General features: G+C 42.7%; 1 protein-coding gene across 8 annotated transcripts in view; it reads left to right on the top strand.

Moving 5' to 3' along the window:
* The first annotated feature begins 778 nt into the window (after nt 1-778).
* LOC136105736 (contactin-4) overlaps nt 779-21,790 on the top strand; it is a 335,594-nt gene continuing 314,582 nt past the window's right edge. For 4 of the 8 annotated variants that reach the window (XM_071813209.1, XM_065845522.2, XM_065845517.2 and 1 more), the window contains exon 1: nt 1,634-1,780. The gene's annotated coding sequence lies outside the window, so the exon portion shown is untranslated. Of the gene's footprint in view, nt 798-1,479; nt 1,502-1,632; nt 1,781-2,207; nt 2,227-21,790 lie in introns of those variants that run through there. The other 4 variants (XM_071813202.1, XM_071813201.1, XM_071813208.1 and 1 more) reach the window with 4 other exon arrangements.

The raw sequence follows: 21,790 nt of genomic DNA, 5'->3' as shown, positions 1-21,790 counted from the left end.
TATAAATCAGAATGAGATTAAACAAATAATACATAACATTTATATAACATTTAATAACATGAGGTGATTCACACAGCTCAACTACAGCACTGCCACCTCCTCCAGGCTCTGTTTCGCAGTTGGGTCCAATGTTAAACCTTCACTATTATTCAGGAAAGGTACAGAACTGGCTCCTCCTGCCCTCTCCACTAGCAGTAGACTGTATTTTGGGCCATTCTTCATCACAGGGGATCCAAGCACTTGTAAGGCACTGTGGGCAGTGTTACTTAGCGGCTACTCAGGATTGGGCCAACTAAACATGCTCAGTTATCTCCAGCTGCAGGAAAAGTTTCCTGCTGCCCAAGACGCTTGGACCTGCATAGCTGAGCCCTGAGTGGGGCTGAGCTTGGGGTCCCAGCCGCTCTCCCGAGCTGCTCAGGGTGCTTCCCAACCACCTCTTGGAGCTAGGAGCTGTGCTAATAAAGAGGTGCTGATAGATGGCAATGAAACATTTGAGCGAAGGCACTGTGAGTGCGAACCTGTAAGCAGCAATAAACGTGAATCCAACCTGCACTAATGTTAATTGTCATTCAGTTTATATCGATGTGCAGTTTATTAAACCATAAAGCAAGGCAGCAAGCACAGAGAACAACTCTAGAGATAATTAAACATAATAAGGGTTTCACTTAATCCCTCAAAACCCAGGGGAGGCACAGTTAAGACTGAATACCCTCTTTGCGCTGTAAGGCATTTTTTGCACAGCAATGTAAGAGCACTTCCTGGTACAAGATTCCAGGACAGAAGAAAAGGTAGATAAGGTAGGTCCCACCTTCACTTCTGAATGCCCGTTTCCCGCCCCCCCCCCCCCATTCTGCTTGAACTCTGTTTGTGGCTAAGAATTTGCATTGCAGTAGCAAACAGAGATCTTCACAAGGGATCCTGAAAAAAAGGTCCCAGCGCAGGACAGCCACCAGGCAGACTGGTGGCAAGGAGGGCTGGAAAGCAGCAGGGATGGTGCGTTGTCCTCTCTGACTGGTCTCATCTCTCTGCACAAGACACTGATTTCTTGGTCGAGGAGGGTCAGGAAGGAGAGGGTGGACTAGTCGTGCAAAGGGCTGAGTGAGAGACTGACAGAGCAGGAGGATGAAGGAAGGAGGCAGCTTTTGAAGAGTGAGAAGAATTATGGCAAATGTGAGATTAATGCCCGAGGCAATCGCAGAGAGAAAAAAAAAATTAAAAATGCCCCGAGCTGTAATCTGGGACTCTCCGATCTCTCGTTAGTGGCTCTGGGACTGTTTCGAGGACGGGAGAAAAGCAGCGAGCGGGATGTAACCGGGCTGCCCCGCAGCGGAGAGGCTGCCACGGGCTGCGGGCGGCAGCCGCCTCGGTTCCGCGGAGCCCACGGGTGCGGATGAGTCCGCTCTGCGCCGAGAAGAGACGTACCTGGGCTAAAAGGAAAGCAAAAACAGAGTAGCGTGGGGGAAATCTCGGGGCCGAGCCGCTGTAGCAAACCCCGCAAGAGGTGACCGAGAGTTGTACCTGGAGAAGCTCCACTGCAAGCGGGGCTGCGGGGCAGAAGAAGGGTTAAGGGCGGCCGCGCTGCCGCGGCCGCTCCGCCCGCCCCCCCGCGCACGGCGCAGGTTTGGGAGGTGGGGTTTGCGCGGCGCTCTCCCGGCTCCCCGGCCCCTGACGCTCAATGCTGCGGCCGCGGGCTGTTGCGGGAGCTGCGCATCGCGGGGCTGTCGCGCACGGCGGGCAGGCAGCGCCCGCGGAGCCGAACATGCTCCCCCGCCCCGCCCAGGTAAGCGCGGAGCGGCTTTGCACCAGGCGGAGGAGGAGGGAGGCAGATTTGAAAAGAAAAAATTAAAATGGGAATAAATAAGGGAGCTGGTTGCGGCGAAAGGGAAGGGGAGCGCTGCTGGGCTGCGCGGAGCGGCGCGCAGCGGGTACCAGGAAGCGCGGCTCGGCCGCGGGGCGCGGAGAGTGGGGTGCCCGCGGGGCGCGGAGAGTGGGGTGCCCGCGGGGCAGGCAGCTTCCCGGGAAGGGAGATGCGGGGGCCGAAGGGGGTGCGGAGCCCGGGGCGCGGTTCCTACGGCCGCCGGGAGTCCCCGCGTTGCCCGCGGAGCTGGTCGCAGAACGCAGCGCGGCCGCCGTGGCTCCTCGGCGGGGTGTCGGGCCGCGCTTGACCCCACCGGGGAGGAGCGGAGCGGCGTGCTGGGGTCCGGGAGAGCTGGCCCGGGGCGCGAGGTCGGTGCGGCGCGCCGGACACGGGGAGAGGGAACGGGGAGGAGAGCGCGGGGATGGGGCTGTGTGTGTCTGCTGGCAGAGGGATGTTCCCTCCCAGGCTGGCAGAAATGCATGCATAACTTTTTGCTTGATCCAGCCAGTGTTCCTTGCTCGAGTTTTAGCTTCTTTTGCTTTCTCCAGGCTGATATTGCTTCCGTGTCGTGAGCAACATAATGCAGCATGTTGTTTTATTTATCCCAGACAGGAATGACTTGCTCTCTAAACTACAAATTAAGCGATGCTGCTTGCATAACAAGTGGAAATAGTTTGTATCTTACATACTAATTATCTGTCGCCTTTTAGACTAAGTGAAAGCGTTTTTTTTTTTTTTTTTTTTACAAGAAGGGTTCAAGAAAGCAATCTAATGTCTTGCAGCAATATATTCGTTTTCTCTTACTGGATTAATGTGGGCAGAGGATTAAGAACCAGCATGTTGATTAGGCACCCTGAGGTGCAGGGAAGAGGAACACTTTGTTATGGAGAGAAGTCAGTTTTCTGTGTTTGTGCTTGCACATCCTCCTGTTTACATGATTTAGTTCAGGACCTGCATCCTAGCCAATAAATTATTTAGATGAGAGCGGGGACTGGTGTAAGCCTACTATTCAAATGCCATACTACTTGTAAGATCGTTCTGACACACTGTTGTCCACGTTCCCTCTCAGCACGGTGTGCACAGCTGCCGTGGGGCTGGGGGTGCCACATCCAGTGGCACGTCCCAGTGGCACTGCGGCTGTTGCAGCCTCTTCCCTCATCTCTCTTGTTCCCTGCCAGAAGCTCTAGCCAAGGTGGGCATGTGGTGCTCCAGCCCAGGCTCCCACACGCTGGAGTTCCTCAGTCTGCTGTCAATGGGGCATGATGTCAGGTACCAAGCGTGGGAAGCGGGGTGATAGGGCCCTGCATGTGGGGCCAGCCTGTTGGACCCTACAGAAGCCTTTTCTGCTGCTTTCCTGGCCAGGGCACTTAATTTTCTTATTTTCTGGACCTGAGTAGCTTGCATTTTTACCCTGTGTTTGTAAGTCCCTGAAAACTGCTTAAATGGCTCTTGAATAATCCTTCAAAGTCACCTCCCCTCTTTAATCTAATACCAAAAGGACTTACTTTACATGGCTAATCCCTCTTGCTGTATAGTCTCATTTAGGGTGTGCACACTGCTAATTTTCCCAAAGCAGCCTGCTTTAGACAATGGCTTCTGCTGTCGTGCAGCAACCTCTCCCTTCTGTGCTGAACTCTGGACAGAGCTAAATACATCTGACAAGATTTTGCTTGATTTTAGGAGGTGTTTCATCAGATCCTGTCAAGTGAACTAACCCTTTGCAGGAAGCCACACCAAACCCTCTGTTCTGTATGTATTTGTAAATGCCATCTATTGGGAGGCTCCGGAGGGTCTTCTGCCCCATGTGCCCATGGGTTTGTTAGCCTGAAGGCAGCATGTGGGTGGGGAGGACTAGAGTAAAGCAGGCTGTGCCTGCAGATAGATAAGGTTGAATGATCCTGGCAAAACTCTGTCAACTTGGAATTTTTCCCATCCTTATCTTCTGCATTGGAGTTGAGCTCTTCTCTAGCTGACCTAGTGTTCCCAGGATTTTAAGCTTGTTCTGTTCTACATGATGACAAAAATATATGTTTTGAATGTGAATGACAGCAGAAGGAAAGCTTACCTTTGTAAGAAGCCTCGCTTCTCCCTTGGCATGTCAACAGTAAACATGATAAAATGATAGTGCCTTGCAGCCCTAACTTTACATGCGTTAACAGTGATGTCTGAAGCTCCTTAGTCCCTCCTCTGGGGTGACCATGGATGTCTGATGAGGAGCAAGTGTGCCCTCAGCATGCTCTAGATGGTGGGACACAAGAACACCTTTGGCTGTGGTGTGACACAAACCCTCTTGGATGGATGGTCTCTGAGATCACAGGCATCCTTCCCTGGAGTGGCTTTAGTTTTATTTCCCATACTAGTCCCTGCATTGCTTCTTTCTGGAGTGCTTATTTTTAAATGTCAGCTCAGGAGCGTTTCTTCTAAAGGGAAAAATAGCAGCTCTGTGAGACAGCAACTGATGAAAGACCCCACTTTGGTTCCCAAACTTGCACCTCCTCATGTGTGAAAGTGTTTCTTTTTGATATCTAAGACTTCATTAGGATTAACATTTCTTTGATTTAAAATTAATTCCTGTGTTACCCCATCAGGTACAGCTAAGAAAACAGGTGTAGTAAAGCTCCTGTACAATTTCTACCCCAGATGCAAAACTTTGGAATAATTTTGTAGATATTCTGGTGCAAAGTAACTTTTTTTCCTTCAGTTTGGGGAGCTGGCTTTGTCTGGCAGCTCTGTGTAGTTAGCTTGATTAAATAAAAAATAAAAATCAAAAGTAAAGACAAGGTAGAACTGAAGGAAAGATGTTAACAACAAGATAGCTAGGTCATTGTCTTTTTATTTTCTCCTGTTGTCTTTCTGAATTTTATTTGGATGAAGCATGATGAGGGTATCAGCTGCTTGTGGCTGATCTCTGGCGGGGCACAGGTGGGCACAGTCGGTGAGGGAGAAGATGCTATTGTTTAAAAATACTCTGCTGTGTTTGGAAGTTCATAAATCACCACAGATCTATTTTTAGCTGTTTGAGATTAGAGCAAGTCTGGGGTTTCTTCCCACACTTCCCATCTGTGGCCTAAAATGACCTAGTAATGTCTGTAAAAGCTGTTTACACACTCCTTTTGCTTTTGCTGGTGACCTGTTGTTCAGCCCCATTGTTATACAGAAGATGGGGCTCATTTTGAAGTGGGTTTGGTGCAACAGTTGGGAATTTTCCTTCAAATGCAGAAATTGGAAGTCTGCTGCTTGGTGCATGAGTGATGTGCAGTCCCTGACAGGAAGGTAATCACAAACACAGCAAAGTAACATGAATCACATGAAATCCACAAATGTCAGCTCCAAACCTCTAATCTAGGTGTGCTGCCAAGATTTAAACTCGCACACATCTTTACTGTATCTGCTACAGTGGTTACTGAAATATAAATATGAATATCATGACAGTAGTGATTCATTCTTTTTATTATTAGCAAAGCAAATATATAATGATGACATCCAACTGATTTACTCTTTCATGCGAGTATACAACTACTCCCTGGCCCCTACCATCTTCCATCAAAAAAGTGATATTAAAACAAAAACTCTCATGCTCTCACGTCAAATCTGCTTGCAATCTTAGCATAAATGAGGTTCACATTTCTTTATGAACCAAGACAAAAGTATTTTTTACACTAAACAGGGCTTTCTAGTACTGTATGTGTTGTACTTGGGAAATAACTTCATTCTTTGCTTTTCCCTAGATACAAGCAGTCACATTTTATCTCAGTCTGCAGGATAAAAATCTGTTCCAGCATGACACCAAGAAAAATAATTTGTTGAGTTTCTTTTTAATTGCTGGGTTAGACCACTGAAAGTCAAACCCTCAAGACCAATAGGGTCAAAGTATTTTGAAAACAACTAATCTAGTGACTTTGCCATATGCATGATTCAAATATAGGATGCTAGATCATAAGGAGCAACTTTCAAATTGGCCAGAGATCCTAAGACTTGATGCCATAGGGTTGTGATGGGAACCGATGAGATCTTGGACCAAAGGTGTTTTTATTGGAAGAGTTTCCAAGACCTGTTGGTCTTGGTATCTGTTCATGAGACGAGTTAGTCCTGAACTGCTTCTAACTCCAGGCTGATTTATACTTCTATAAGTTGTATCAGTGTACGATCTTTGTTGGCCTCCGGCACAATCTGTGTTTATAATTTATTTATATAAATATTTAGCCAGTGAAGAGATGTGGTATTTAAACCCAATCTACATAAGGTTCAGCAGGTCATTTTAGACAATTAGAAGACTAAGAAAGGGAACAAACAGCATACTTCATGTTTGTAATGGAAAAACCTCAATTATGAATGCTAATTTAATCTGAATAATACTGAATAGCAATAACCTACCAGTGGGTTTTTTTTACCAAACTGTAAATGCGTGGTTTATTAAACTCTTCTTATGCAGATAATGGGGTGTTACTTGAGAAGATTTACAAACAACATCATACTGGAACGATTAGACACATTTCCATCTCTATGCTTCCAGTAACAGGAGTGTGAAAAGCCAACAATTCATCTGTGGAAGGCCACAGGATTGCTGATGGTATTCAGTTCAAGCTGCTTTCTCCCCTGGCTGTCTGTTAATGGTCCTGATCTCCCATTTTCACACCTTTCTAGCTATAGCTATAAAACCTTGAACAGAAAACTTTCTCCAGTTTGATCCATAGCCATAGTTAGGGCAGTCTCCTCCTTCCTGGGCTCTGTTAATGAGCAATCAGTAGAAAACCTGAATTCTCCTGAAACCCCTCTGCTGGGTTTAGTCCAACTTTCCTCTTTTCCTTTCTTTTGATTGAGCCATGGCCTGTTCTTCTGTGCCTTCAGGTAGTCACAACCCACTCACTAGAAAGCTCATGATCTGTCAAGGTTACTGTCAGGCAGGTTTCTCTTCCTTGAACTGATAGTATTAGAATCCCAGAATCATTTTGGCTGGAAAAGATCATTGAAATAATTGAGTGTTAACCTAACAGTGCCATATCTGAGCCAGGTTCTTCTGTTAACTTATCTGTAGGTTTATACTAGCTTTAAGTCAATGATTTGTATAGGACACTGTTGTGTATTAGCAAAGAACATGTATTGGTCAGTGACAAAATAAACATCCCTGCCAACTGCCACAGTGCTGAGCTGGTGTCAGGGGATTTTGGCTCACCCATGGAAGCCCTGGTTTCTGCCACTGTCAGGGGAAGGAGCTGTTTGCTTGGGTGATGCACTGGGTCTTTTCCCCTTTGGGCCTTTAGTGGGACTCCCACGTTTTATATAGCTTATGTATGAGGAACCTGTCTGTAGCTGGTGGGCTACCAATGGTGCATAAATCATTTTTAAGTGATTTTCTTTTCCCGTGATATTATTTGATAACACTGTACTTCGTGTTAATGGTGTGACCCATGAGAAGGGTTTGAAAGACATGTTCAGTGCTGAGCCAGAGGAGGGTTCCTCACCTCCCGCATAGAGCACTGAATAGCTTTCATCAAACAAGATTTTTTTTTTTTAATCATTACTGCCCTGCTCTTGTGAAATAGAGGCAAAAGCTCTGTGTCGTCTTGTCGTGAATGAATGGATGAATCTTCTTGGTCTTTGTCTCCCAGTCTTTTGGAAAAAAAAAAAGCTTCTGAACAGCACTCAACTCCTAGCTTTTTTAAGAGTTACTTAGCATAAGAGCAGAACATTTGCCTAAGAGGGTTTTAGACCAAGAATGACTTTTCATATTTAATTGATCTGTATTGTTCAATTAGGGAGATGTATAATGCCCTCTGTTGTGCATGTATAGCTGGAAGTAGAAATAAATGAAATATGAAGTACAGCAGAAGGGTAATTTCAAACAGAATCGGCTCTTAGCAATGTGCAAATCAGGATTTCAATCCTGGCCTTGATATGCTTGGGTAAATATGAATTGTGTAAATACATCAGATCGTTAACTAGACATGCAAATTATTTTGAATTATAATATTTATTCTGGCCAGAGTGCAGTAGCCTTTTTGTTCCAAATCATAGTTAGAAACATTTCCAACTCCTGAATAAATCTTTAAACATATTTCAGTGTGTTACGCTTTTCGGGATACAGCTTGTTTGGGCTTCAAAGCCCCCCATGGTTTCCTAAGTACAGGTGGGCTGCTGAGCATCAGGGAGCTCTGCAGAGCCCTCAGCAGGGTGGCATGCACAGATACAAGTGACACCGATCCCACAGGGTGGCAGCACTCAGCCCGGAGCACCCGCACAGCCCCGGCCGCAGCACCTTCGGCCCCGGCTTGCGGCGATGCAGCCCGGAGCACATCCCTACAGGGCTTGAGCACCCGCAGCCAGCCATGGAGCTTTTGGAGCACACTCCTCGACTCTGGCCTGGGAAAGAGCCAGTGCCTGTTTGCAGGGCGTTAGATGGATATTGAGTTTTGTACCTATAACTCTAATCACAGTGTCTAGGATATAATTTTGTCAGGAATCTGTACAAAAATGCATCATTTTTCTCCTTCGCACATTTCTTCTATCAGTGTTGTGATTCTATGCTGACCTGCACAACAATTCTGCGTCTCAGTTTACCCCTCATTTTTCCTCACTGCTTTTATACTTGCTGTTATCCATCTTTACTTATACAGCCTGGTGCAGCAGGTCCTCTTAAGTTTTGGCTGACAGGTAACGGTTTTTGTGGCTTGCTCAGCATCACCTTCTCTCTGCTCCTCCCCAGCTCCTTTGATTTCAACACAAAATGATGAAGAAAACAAGAGATTCCTCTGTAGGATCCAGCATGGTCAGACTTGCTGATAGAGAACACCAATTATTCACGAAGAATGTTTTTAAATTCTGCAGAAATCAGTGGCCATGAGCACTGAGCGCACTGGTTGTGCAGGGACACTGTCCTGAAAGGTGTGTGGCATAAGGGATAGTTTGTTTGTGTGCAGTTCTCCTACTTGGTGACTTGCAGGAAGGCTTTCTGGAGATATACAGAAGAGATCTGTGAGCTGCTTTGCCAACTTCATTTTCTATGGACATCAAGGAGGCATCTCTTGGTGAACAGGGACAAGATCTGTGGGCAGGAGGACAGGCAGGGCAGATGGAAGGTGCTGAGCATCCTTCCCAGTCTGGTCTCTGTTGCTGCAGCAATATTTTCATATTCTTTGCCAACACTTCCTACAAAGGATATTAGATGAATGTATTACACATTGTTTTATCTGGGAGGTAGAGAAGGGAAAAGCAGATACGGTGCAATGTTAAGTGTAAGGCTGAGTCTTTCCTGGGGAGCACTAATACTGCACCGGTCTGTGTCAAAGAATTACTTGTGCGAATTCAGTATTTGAGGGGTCTCTTCTAATTGCAGATATAAGGAAAAAACCACTAGTCAAATACATCGGAGGATGAAGAACACAGAACATGAATTGACTCAATATTTTCTCTAGTCAAGTGGAAAAAAGGAAGCCTAGTATGAGAAAGCTGGAAAGGTCGAACTAATTTGTACTTGTGTGATAATGGGCAATGCCTCTATTGTTTATGAAGCTTGAAAAAATCTTTCCGGTGTTAACCACTATGATATATCTGATGGTGATTTTGAGAAATTAAAAATGAAGTAGCAATTGTTCCGCTCTCTTCATGCCTTAATATATTTTGGTTTAGGATTCCTTTGAAAACTTACGTATTCTGTACAAATTACTTGAGATGAAATTTATTCAGTTCTCTTGACTTCAGTATGCTGTGGCGGAAGGAAGATCTTTTTTTAAACAAAAAATATTAATAATGAGGTTTATAAGGGTAAGACTGAAAACCTGCCTGTATCTTGCTGCTTAAGCATTCTGACTGTGTTTTCCTGTTTATTTTGTTGCAGTCTTTTCTGTTTATTTACTAGGGTAAATGGAATTTTTATGTGCGTGTACAGCTACTGCTATTAAAATAGGTATAACTGGAGAGCTCTTAATGCCCCAAACTACCTTCTGCTGCCTCAGTTATTCAGGCAGCTTTGTAGCTTGTTTTAGTTGCCACTAGAAGTTGTGTGAATTTTTGTGGGATTCTGGTTTCCTGGGAGTGACAATGCTACCAAACTGCATAATTTTCTATGAAACAATAGGGGATATATCAGAAGTCCCTTCTGCCTTGTGTACAGCAAAAAGTGTAGGCTCCAGAGGAATTCATTTGCTAGGCTTATCGCTGAGACATTTAATATCTAGAATGATTTAGTATATCAAATTCTAGAGTTTTGGGCTGAATGTAGCTGCATTCGTCATTGTTGCAGAACCTTGACAGTGAACAAAAGGTGCTGCAGGGAACCATAAGTCATGCAGCAAATTAATGGGTTCCCAGCTTTGCTTGCTCAGCTAAATTGAAGCTGGGAATGGTGTGGTCTTACTAGCCAAGGGCTTTCTGCAACAAGTGTGCAGGTTCAGACTTTGCATGTCCTTCATCCCTGGAGTGCATATTAAAAGCATCGCCCTCCTGCCAACAGGCTGTGACTGGTGTTTTTCACTCTTAAAGGTACTTCACTATGAATGACTTGAAAGCGGGGGCGGGGGTGGAAGGGGAGGGGCGGAAAGCTTGTTAGCTGTTACGAGAGCATGACGCAATTTTTTAAGCAGAAATTTATTTTTGTAGTGTATCCATAGGAAACAAAGGATTTCATTGAGAAGATTTCATCTGCTCTACATTTTATCGTGTCACACTGCAGCAGAAAACTTAAAGCTAAACACTTAAAGCACACAGTATATCCAATGAGAATCACAGGCCACATGCCATCAGAGATAATTTTTGGCACTGGAAAGGCACATGCATTGCAAGGAGATATTTTATCACCTTCAAATGAAGGATTCTCCCAGTCTGGTCTGGTGTGACAGAGAGTTTTGTCCATTGATGACTCATAATCCCATGCATGCTGTTTTAAACCAGAAATCTCTCTGGGATCCTCAGCAATAGTCATGTTCTAGACTTGGCCATAGGAGGGCTGCAGCACATCTTCCTGGCCCTGATTTTGCTCTTACCTCTTTTTTCCGATTCTGCTACCCTTATCAGGAGATGAACCCAATTCCAGAAAAGGTTCCTGTCCTCTTTTAGTTGCCAAATTACTGGATGTGCTGAAAGGCAGAGAGCATAGCTAAGAGATGTGGGATGAGGACAGATGATGCTCTAAACTGACGGTTTAGTTGATGTTGTGTTCTTCAGGCAGGATGGAGTCAGTGTGTTTGCAATGATCAGCAGCTCCTGAAACTCGGATGTGAACTGGAGTTGTTTAGCACTTCATCGTGGAGAGCTGACTGTACGTTTTGTAATTGGCTCAATCACTCTCAAGGGCTTAGAAGTTAAACATGCAACAATGCTTGAGAAAGCAAATAGATGGTGGGGAGTGGATGGCAGAGCAGTTTGAATCTGCAGCAGAGTTGCACCAAGATGGATTCAGAAATTTTTCAAAATTGGGTGCTGCTAAGTAGAGGCAATGAATGTTTTTGGCCACGTCGGGCAATTTCCTGAGCTCTGAACTTGAATTTCTGATGTTTGGGAAGACTCTGTTGTTTGGCAGATTAATCAGCCGTCCAGAACACCTTTGCAGTGAACTGAGCAGTTCAGTACACCCACATTTGATCCTTGGGGAGGAAAAAAACCCACCAGAAACCAGGTCACCTGCTCTCACTGCATCTTTATATAGGAGCTGGAGATGTCCTTCTCCAGAAAACAAAACATAATGACTAATACCGTCTTTCAAAAAGCAAAGTGCGCTCCAGAAGATGCACATTTGAAACTGTATGATTTAAGGCAATGACATGCTTGTGTTCCAACCTGTTCTGAGTATGTTGGGAGTATGTCATTGCACAGAGCTGTGCTAACAACATGGATCAGGTGGGTCTAGTTGCTGCTCCTCTGTTGCCTTCATTTTAGGGTGGATTTGTTTGCTGATGAGGGATGTTGGGTTTGCGATTTTTTGGTTTGGTTTCAGTCTTGTTTCCTTCCTTTGAAGAGCAAGCTCCAAGGTCAGTCAGTGTTTTTCCAGTGTGTAAGTATAAAGTCCGACTATACAGCATGATTGTACTGTCTCATCTGCTTTTGTATTTCAGTCTTCTGGACCACTGAAGTTAGAAACTTGACAGCATGTGGCAAAAGATGCCAACAATAGCTTAGTAATACCTTCTTCTGGTTTGTTCAATCCCATATAAGTGGGAGCTTGCAGCAGAGCTGAATATCACACCATTGACCAATGTCAGGTGGTATGAATAAAGTCCTTACACCAGAATAAGTGATACATTAGAGCTCCTGTGCAAAAATTATCAATATATTGAGGAGCCCATTCTTCAATAGCTGGCGTAAATGGACAGAAGTGCAATGTTTGTGTTGCTGTTTAACTGCTTTAGGTTTGCTTCTCTGTATGCACTTGCTGGCACAGATGTGCTGCTGGGGCTCTGCCTCCTCTTGAGCAGTCTGTGCTGAACAGGAGCAAAAGAGTTGGAATGTGTTTCAAGAAACCAGGACAGCTGCAGGCTTTTTTGCCTCTTCGCTTTGGGAGAGGAGAGGCATGGGAGCTACAGAGGAGCTACAGGGTGAAGAACATGGGGCATGGCAAGAAAACCTCAAAAGGCCAGGAAAAAATTACTCCTTTCAGTTCAGTTCTCCTCTGCTCAGACTCTTCTGTCATTTCCTACTTTGATGGCTCCATTTACACGGTGGCTTATGCAATGTTGCTCATGCAATCAGCAGTAAGAACATCCCATAGAAGACTGAGATATGGATGCTTTCTGCTGTCAGCAGAATCCAAGGAAGACTCGCCACAAAACCTGCTTCTGGTGGGTCTTCTGCCAAAGATGCTCTCTTGCTTCAGAAGAGGAACTGCCAGGGGTCAGCTGGACCATTCCATTCTTCTGTCCTCTGTGAGCATCCTCCTGGCTGCTGAGGTGGTGCAGGGATAAGTGGTCACCCCTTCTGCCCAAAGAAGACATCTTCTATGGGTGTTTCTGGATCGGTCCAGGGGGAAGATCCTTCAAATAATCTTTTAAAAGCATTTAGTCTGGCACTGGTGTGATCTCCAAATTGAAATCAGTGCAGGACCAAACCGTTAGCTGTTATGCTACTGTTTTTTTCTTTTATTTTAACACATCAGGAAGTTCTGAGATTTGTGCTATAAGTATGCAGTTTTGTGGACCAGACAATTATTCCAATAATTCCCAGTGTATCCAGAGACAGCAAGACAAGCTACCTCTGATAGCTTGCTTGCTATCGGCATGCACTGTGTCTCAGAACCATTTCATTATTATGACTATTATTTTATTTTAGAACCATTACTTTAAATATCAAATCACTGCTCCTAGAAAAGTGGATTATTCTTTCCTGGATAGCTAATTTTATTTCACTCAAGAAAATTTGATTCATATTTCTGAAACATTGCCACTAAACAGCTTTCTAAGCAGAGTCTCAGTGCAAGACCAAATTAGATTTTTGTAGGGTGAAGGGAAATATTGTTGTTGCAAGTGTCCAAATGGGTTGAAATGAAAATAATCTTATAGATCAAACTTAAATTGAGTTCAGATACTACAGAGATAACACAGTTCTGTACCTGGAAAATCCCATCTGTCAAAAATAAACTTCAGGGTCACATTTTAAAATGGCACTTCTAATTCTGGATCATCGAGCTTCTGTCTCTGGCAGACCGGGATGGCAGCCCTGTGCATCACTGTGGCACAGATCTTACAAAGTAGTTAGGGATGGGTGAGTCTACTCAATTAAAAAAAAAAAACACAGAAGGTGGGGTAGCGCTCCTTAAGGATTTATAAAATCCTTCATAAATTGCACCAGTGTGAAATGACAGGTACTGTTTGTCTCAGTGACTTTTGAATAAGACTCTGAAAATTTAGGCCAGACTATAGCTAAGCCCAGTGCCTCCTTGCGGTGTTCTGCAGTTTGAAGTAGAGCAGTTTGATTCAGACTTGAGAACTTATTTGACCCTTATTACTGTAGTCCTTGAATAGACTTAAAATTTCAAGTCTTTAATTATCCGTGTGCATTCCCCTGAGCTGATTGTGTGCTATTTTATTGGAGATGAAGAACTGAGGTGTACCTGCCAAGGTGGTCACACACAGAGAGATATTTAGGCACTTCAGTTTCAAGCAAGCTCTGCTCAAATTCTTAGGATTTTAGGGTTCTGAGCTATTAAAAATATGGCGGAGGAGAAGTTTTAAGACTGAGTTCTTTTCTTATCCCCCATGAATTGTATCATAACTCTGTCTTATGTTTAAAACAGATTTAATTATTTTTGCACCTGTGTTTTTGCTTTGGGTCAGTCCTTCTCAACTGCATGGGATTCAGGGTCTTTGAATATTTGCTTTAAAACTACCAGTACCTGGGACGGAAAGTATATTTTTGAAAATGTAATCAAATATGATTTATCTATCTAAAACATTATGAGTAGACCTAAGCATCCTCATAGAAATACTTCACAATATCTATACTAACGCAATGTCATCCATTAGTATCATGTAAAATATAAAATATCATGCAATATTTAAATCCAACTGCAGCGAATCCTCTATAGCTATACTGACAGCATCTAAATTTAGTAACTAATTAAATTCCACGGAACAGAATAATGCATTTCTCCATTGCAATCCACTTCTTGGAAGGACAGAGATTATCTATCCTTCTATTTTTATATTATGTGGTATATTTTTACATAATTTAACTGTATGTGTGTGTTTTCTGATATTTTACATCTGTATTTCAGCATCTCTGCTGAAAAGCACCCCGTGGTCCAGCTCTGACCCCACTGTGAGATGGTTGCTGATCGAGGTAGTTGAGCTTAGGAGGCTACTGGGGTGGCAGGGACCATGCCCTGAGCAGCCAGGTCAGGATTTGTCCTGACTGCCTGCTCAGAGCATCCTTCACCCACAACCAGAATTACTCTTTTCACTGAGAAAGCCAATTCATGCATTTTCTTTCCCAGCCACTTCACTGACTGAGCCTCTGGCTGTGAAAGGCTCTGGCTTTAAGGCTGCAATGAAATTAAGCGTATACCCAAACCCTTACAGATCAGGGCCAAACACTTTAAATAATTGATGTGCTGCTTTATTTCTTTAGTCTTTCTAAAGTAAACTGAGTTTCAGATGAACATGAGCTGACTTAGATGTTTATTTGGAAAAAAAACCCCTTTGAATTGCACTGATTTCCCACAGGATTAACTTAGGACCAGAAAAAAACCCACTTCTTCAGCTTGATCCTTCTTTCCCTCTCTCCAACCAACCCCTTTTTTGTCCCTTCCTGTTCAGGCTTTTTGGATTCTTCTGTAGGATATAAAAAAAAAAGAATCCTCTTAAGTTAAACATCTGAAAATGGGAGGAGAGGAAAGTTGTCATTAGTATTTGTGAACTAAGTTGGCCAACTATCCCAAGGATATTTTGATTTTGCAGGCTATATGTTTGTGTAATTTTTGTAAATGTTTCTAAATTAATAATACAACAAGAATAGATGCATTTCCTGTAACACCTCCCAGTGTGTGAAAGACAATGCAAGAGTAGAAGAATCAAAAGTTACTGATCCAAATATTGTGTAGGCTGAGAAGCAAAGGTGAATGGAGGCCAGAAAAGAAAATAGCAGAAGGAGAAGCAGATAATGAGCATCCATGTTTTGATTGCTCAATGGTGCTGTGGTCTTGTGGACTAGTTTGTAGGAAGGATGTGATTTGTACAGGCAGGATATGGAAGAAAGTAGAAACTGGAAATGTGTGTCCGTTTTGGATGGCTCCTCATATTCCATTTTGCAAATGGCTAAATATATTAGCTGAAATTAGAAGTGTGGCAGAAATAACAGAGTTATGCTGGGCTGCAGGGGAGGAAGCTGCATTGGAAAAAAGCATGTATAGTAGTCCAGAGAAGCATTGCTTCTTGGAAACTTCCCTTTGAGCAATTTCTTTCTCCAGTGGAAAATGTCAAAGAAATAGGACACTCTTGAGAATTAATTTATAAGACTGTTTATTTTTACTAATGATACAACATACCAAATTATTAAGAATGCTAAAAGCTACATTGGGCAAAGTGGTTCATAGCATAAAATATGCTTTTATCCGAAATGCTTTTTTCTGTCTCTTTTCATAAACCTTCTACTCTTTGAATCATATTATGTGTCTAAACACTTTCTTATCCGTTTCTGAATCTGAACATGTTTAGAAGTCATAAAACTGCCTTTAAGGTGACTTTGATGGCTTTGGGAAAGGAGTAAAGTGATGGTGTGTTAGTAGTATGAGTGGGCTGGACTCCTGCTGATCTGGGAGAGCGATTCCAGCCCTCAAATGTGATGGCATGTTGGCACAGACACCCATTATCACTGGTCACAGTTAAGTTTCATAAAGTCTCAAATACCTTCCACATGTTAACAACACTGCTAACACAAATATAAAAGCACTGTAAAGTTATTTTTAAGACGTATATTCATAGCTGAAAGTGAATTCCCGCTGTTGTCAACCCATTCATTATCCTCTTCGTGAAGAAAAATGAGATTCAGCCTTCTGCTGTGAAGGTTCCTCTGTCCGTTCATCACCTTAGCCACTGTCACTCATCCCCTTCATTTCTGAACCTTATCATTTTGTATTCCAGATATTGGATTTGATCCATCCATCAGCTGTCAGTAACTTGTCAGAGCCCCTGGACACTTCCAGATGTGTTTTCTGTGCAGGTCCTGCTGGAAGAGAGGGATGTTGTGCACAGAGGGCTGCGCAAATCACAAACTTCATCCATTTTTTTGCACTTCATCTTCAGATCAGACTTTTTCACCACTTTGCCCTAAAACAGACCCTGAGAATTTGTAATGGGTAAATTTTGATTTGTGAGAAGTTTGTGGTTTTATTTCTATAGATGTACAGACACTCCTATTTCAAACTGTTTTGACAAAACACGTAATGGAAAATTCTGCCCTCCACTGCACAAATAAAAGGGAGGGAAAAACTTTGCCCATTGTGTTTCTTCAGTTGAACTTGATGAGAGGTTTCCATGGTGAACATAGAAAAATCAAATTTGAAAACTGCTTTCTTTTGTGTATTTGCTGCTATTGTTTTTAATGGTCAATGTTCTGCATGTTTAACAGTCATTATCCACACCTTCTAACTTGTGAATACATTTACGTACTTAAAATCAACAGTAGCAAGGGAAAAAACATGATTTGCCCAGGGCTGATTGTGATTTTTTTTATTTTCTAGTGTTGAAATACTCAGGATATCCTCCAGTGGGATCTGTCAGAAAGGTCTCTTCTAGCAGACAGCTTTGCTTATTTGATAACTTTCGTGTATTGATCCCTTACATCACCTGCTTCTTACTCACTGAGTTGTATTTCATTTCTGTTCCTTCTTCTGTTGTAAAAGTACAAAATGAAAACCTGGTAGCAGTTACTTGCTTTATTAATTTTTTTCCCTGTTGGTGCCTCATTTAGCATATATTCCTTTTCTCTATTTTTTTTTCTTGAACTGAAATAATCTGCCTTGGAAGCAGTAAACTTTTAATACAGATTATTCGGGGCCATACCTGTAGCCTAGCCAATGCATCCAGGATGCAGACAGATGATTTTCAGCATCACCTTCTGCATCTTCCCCTTACGACTCAGCTCTTGCAGCACCCTGATCCTGCATGTGTCCCATGAGTGTGACACAGGGACGTTTGTGCGTGGCCACGGCTGGGAAGCCTTCAGCCCTGGTACCGCAGTCCTGATCCCCAGGACTTCTTCATACCCAAAGCACTGGTGATGGGCCTGTCAGTACCCATCCATTTTCTGTTTGGCATCTACCTCATTATTATTTTCATTCCAGTAGGAGAGAAAATGTCATGGTGTCATCTTGGGAGCCTGTTACTCCTTTACTCCTCTCTGCCTTTCTCCAGGTCATTGCTGCATTGGCTGTGGGAGGCTGCAGCCTAGGGAGCCTGTTGCTGCCTGCTCCCCCTCACTCCTGCTTGCTCCCACTCGCCGGGAAGCTTTGCCTGCACTTGTTCTCACTGGAATCACGCCAGTTGTTGCTTTTTGCATTGTTTCATTTCAGTCGTATGCTGAAATCCTGCTCTTGTTCCCTCTCAAGTAATTAATTAGTCCAATTTCCATTTTAAATTTAACTCAAGCTCACTAAAAGTTTGCCAGCCCTGCCAAAGTGCTGACATGTGTTTTACCAGATATTTGTTGTGAAAGTCTTTCAAAATAATTCCCAGATAATTGTCAAGTACAGTGAACAAAATGCTCAAAATAATCTTAAGTGGCCCTGAATATTTAGTTGTGTTGATGAATAATGGAGAATGTGTTCTGGAGGAAAAAAGAGGATGCAAGATGATTATTAATTTTCCTTAAACCCCTTTGCCAGGCCTTTGCTTTTGGCCTTACTGCAGGAGATACTCAGAATCATTTTGGTTGGAAAAGACCCTAAAGATCTTCAAGTCCAACCATTAACCCAACACTGCCAAGTCCACCATTAAACCATGTCCCTAATCACCACCTCTACACATCTTTTAAACACCTCCAGGGCCGGTGATTCAATTATTTCCCTGGGCAGACTGTTCCAGTGCCCGATATTGTTAAGAAATTTTTCCCAATATCCAGTCTAAAGCTCTACTGGTGCAACTTGAGTACATTTCCTCTTGTCCTACTTCTTGTTACCTGGGAGAAGAGACCAACCCCCACCTTGGTCGTTTCAGGTACTTGTAGAGAGTGAGAAAGTCTCCCCTCAGCCTCCTTTTCTCCAAACTAAACAAACAAAATAGTGAAATCTGCTGTCCCTTTAAATGACCATCACTGTTGTCTGTCAAAACATTATCTTGTTAAATGTTACCCATTTAATATAGATTTTGGTGTGATTTGACAAATGGATTTCTTCAGTTTAATGTGGAAGAGAAGCTAGATGAGCTAGTAAATGTTAATGTGTCCATGTTTTTCCTGGATAACTAGTTACCCTTGGGACAGTATCAATAAGTGGCATTTATATGATATTATGAATGTGTTAATTATGTGTAGACAAAATAATGAGTAAGCAAAGGTCAAGGACAAATGCAATTTCCTCAGAAATATGCATCAAAGAGCTTCTAATATTTAAGGCATTACCATTATTGAATATTCAATGTAATTTAAATTATGTGCTTTTTTTTTTTTCCCATTGCTTATATTTTTAGGCTAGAAGCTATTGAAAAGCTTCAAGGGCTGTGAAAATGTTTTGTAACAAAATTCAGCAAAACTTCAGCAGCAGCTGGACTGTATCTTCTACATACATTGGTTAACTGCCAGATAGAATTTGGGATTGATTTCTTGTTTGAGATATAACCTCATGATTTTTTTTTTCTAAATTTCAAATGAAGGAAATAAAAATGTGACCATGTTGGCTATTAAACTGCCGAACCTTGAAACTCAGTGCAAATCAAAACAAAATGCTCTAGAGACTGTAAATACACAAGTAGTTCATTGGGCTGTTCATTATCAATGCACTTTTAAAAAGCGATGTTGTTGGCATGCTGGAGATTTCAGTCTTTGCTTTTTACTAGTAAGCCATAAGCGTAAATACTTTGGCAGAGACCTTTCCAAAATCCAGTGGTTTTTGTGACATGAGACAATAGGAAAACTTAGCTGATCAATACAACCATTAATTAGAAGGAAAGGTTCAGTCATGATTTTTACTTCTAAACTTTTATATATTGACATCTGGCAAAACAGTAAAGAAGTCAATAAGGATCTAAAAGTTACTGTACTGTTAGGCTGCTCACTGAGAAACAGCAATTAAACCTTCTCTGTCTCCCAGGACCTCCTCTCATGAGTGTCTGGAAGCATCTTGCTAGCGAACAAGATGCTGTTCATATATGAAATATTCATGTTATGACATCAAAACATGTTGCATATTATTTCAGTACAGCAGGCTGAAATTAGATTCACATTTTATTTTGCTTATAAATGCCTGTCAGAGTTACTAAATCAGTTTGTCTTTGCCGTCTTGAAATACTGTCAGTTTGAATTTCGTTCATACTGCATATTGTTTTGGGCAAAGACAATAAGACTTCTATATTCAAGATGGAATGCCTTGCATTCTTTAAATACAGGTGAAAAGGCCCAACAATCAAGATTATTTTTAAAAACTTGGGGGGAGGGTGGTGCAACTTGAACCTCTCTTGAAATTATACAGAAGCCACCAAATGTTGATGCGTTGTAATCTTTGCTTTCCCCTTGTGCAAGTATCATACATATGCCGCATTACGTATTATTTAATGGTTGTAGGGTGTATACTATAACAAGGCATTCCGGAGTCTGGTGCTGATGAAAGTAGAGATAAGCTTGGAGTACTGGATTGTATGAGAATACAGCTGAGGAATGATCAGATGATTTCAGCGGTTGCAGCTGCCCTGCAAGTGTTATGCTCAGGTTGTGGATGCTTGGTTCATGGGTCATGAGCATCTGTATCCTTCTGACTGGGGCAGTGGGTCTGAGAGGGATTCAGGGCAGGGACTTTGTACCTGTCTGTAAGCTGTCTGCTATGGTGGTGGCATGACATTAAACCCAACGAGCAGCGGCACTGGGCTCCTGCAGACCACTCTCTGGCACGCAAAACCATCTGACAAGGCTGTGACCTGATCCTTTAAATCAGTAGGCAGGGGAATTAATTCACTGTTAGCTTTTTTGGCACTGTAATATTGCATTCATGCATAAATAATCTCATCTTGGTTATCCTGTTGCTAAAAAAACCAGCTCCTGTCCCCAATCTAGCAGACATTTGCATTAGAAATATCTTGTCTGAGAAGCTACACACACTTGAAAACATCTATTTTTTTCTTCCCTGCCTCTCTCCTGTGTTCTTGTCACCCAGCCTGCAGGCTGCACTGGACAGGCTCAAGGGTCTGTTGTTTTGGAAGACAGTTCTTCTCAGAAGCCCCTTGCAGTGTTTTTGGGGTTATTTTGGTTTTTGTTTGTTTGTTTTTTACTTAAACCTAGCTTTTTAAAACACAGCTGTTTTTAAACTTTAACTGTCATCCTTTTCCATACTACTACTACCCCAAGTGCTACTGTGCTATTTTTCCCTGGATTTCCCTTGGTCTTTTAACATAATTCTTTTTAATTACTACCAGTAGATTTTGTAAACTAAGGGTATATGGTTTGTTGACATTGCTGTTTTCATTCATTGAATATAATCCATAATATATATTAATATATAATAAAATAATTCATTTCGTTGAATATAATCCAAACAAGCATAGCAGCTGGGGTATAAAGCCTTTGGATTACTCTCGGCAATAGCTCATGGGATGTCCAGTGTGTCTGGAGCAAGGCATAGAGGCTGAGCTGTACAAACCCAGCACAGCCCCTGCCAGGCGTTTGCTCCCATAATGGGGATTTGTTAGGTGCTGCACCGTGTCTTGCACCCCCTGCGTCTGATTTGTCTCATGCTATATACTATGATATCTTTTCAAGATCCCTGAAGTGCCTGTGTGCCTCCTTGGTGTTCTCCCAGTTGTTTTCAAGGACCTGCTTTTAAGATAAAATCACATCTGCAAAGCTCCAGCCTCGACAAGTTCTTCGTACTGCTCTTTTCAAAAAGTGAGGCTCTCGTGATGAGCTTCTGCCTTTTCCATTAGGAGAGAGTTTCCAAAAAGATTTTTGAATGATTTCTTGATAGCTGGCAATCTCCTGAGTCATTTCTTATACAGAAATTGTTCTTCAAGGTATTTTGTTCTGGTAACAACTGCTACCAAGCTTAGTTTGTCACAATTTCCAACCTTATAGGAAAAGCAGTGGTGTCTATAAGACTGGCCTGAGGGGGCTGAGTTGTATTTCTTGCTCTGAAGTATTAGGCAGGTCACCTTAATTTTTTTTTTTTTCTGTGGGTCTGTATTTTCCTGCCTGACTTTGTGTCTTCTTGTCTGATCCGTCAGGGTTCGATAGTCTTTGAGCTTGAACAATGTGACCAATCTGAGCTCTCTTCTAATCCAATGATAAATAGTTAATTTTGGGGGTTTA

The sequence above is a fragment of the Patagioenas fasciata genome, chromosome 10 (assembly GCF_037038585.1).
Source record: "Patagioenas fasciata isolate bPatFas1 chromosome 10, bPatFas1.hap1, whole genome shotgun sequence".
NCBI lineage: Eukaryota > Metazoa > Chordata > Aves > Columbiformes > Columbidae > Patagioenas > Patagioenas fasciata.
The sequence above is the reverse complement of the archived record's forward strand: the minus strand, read 5'-3'. Positions and strand labels throughout refer to the sequence as shown.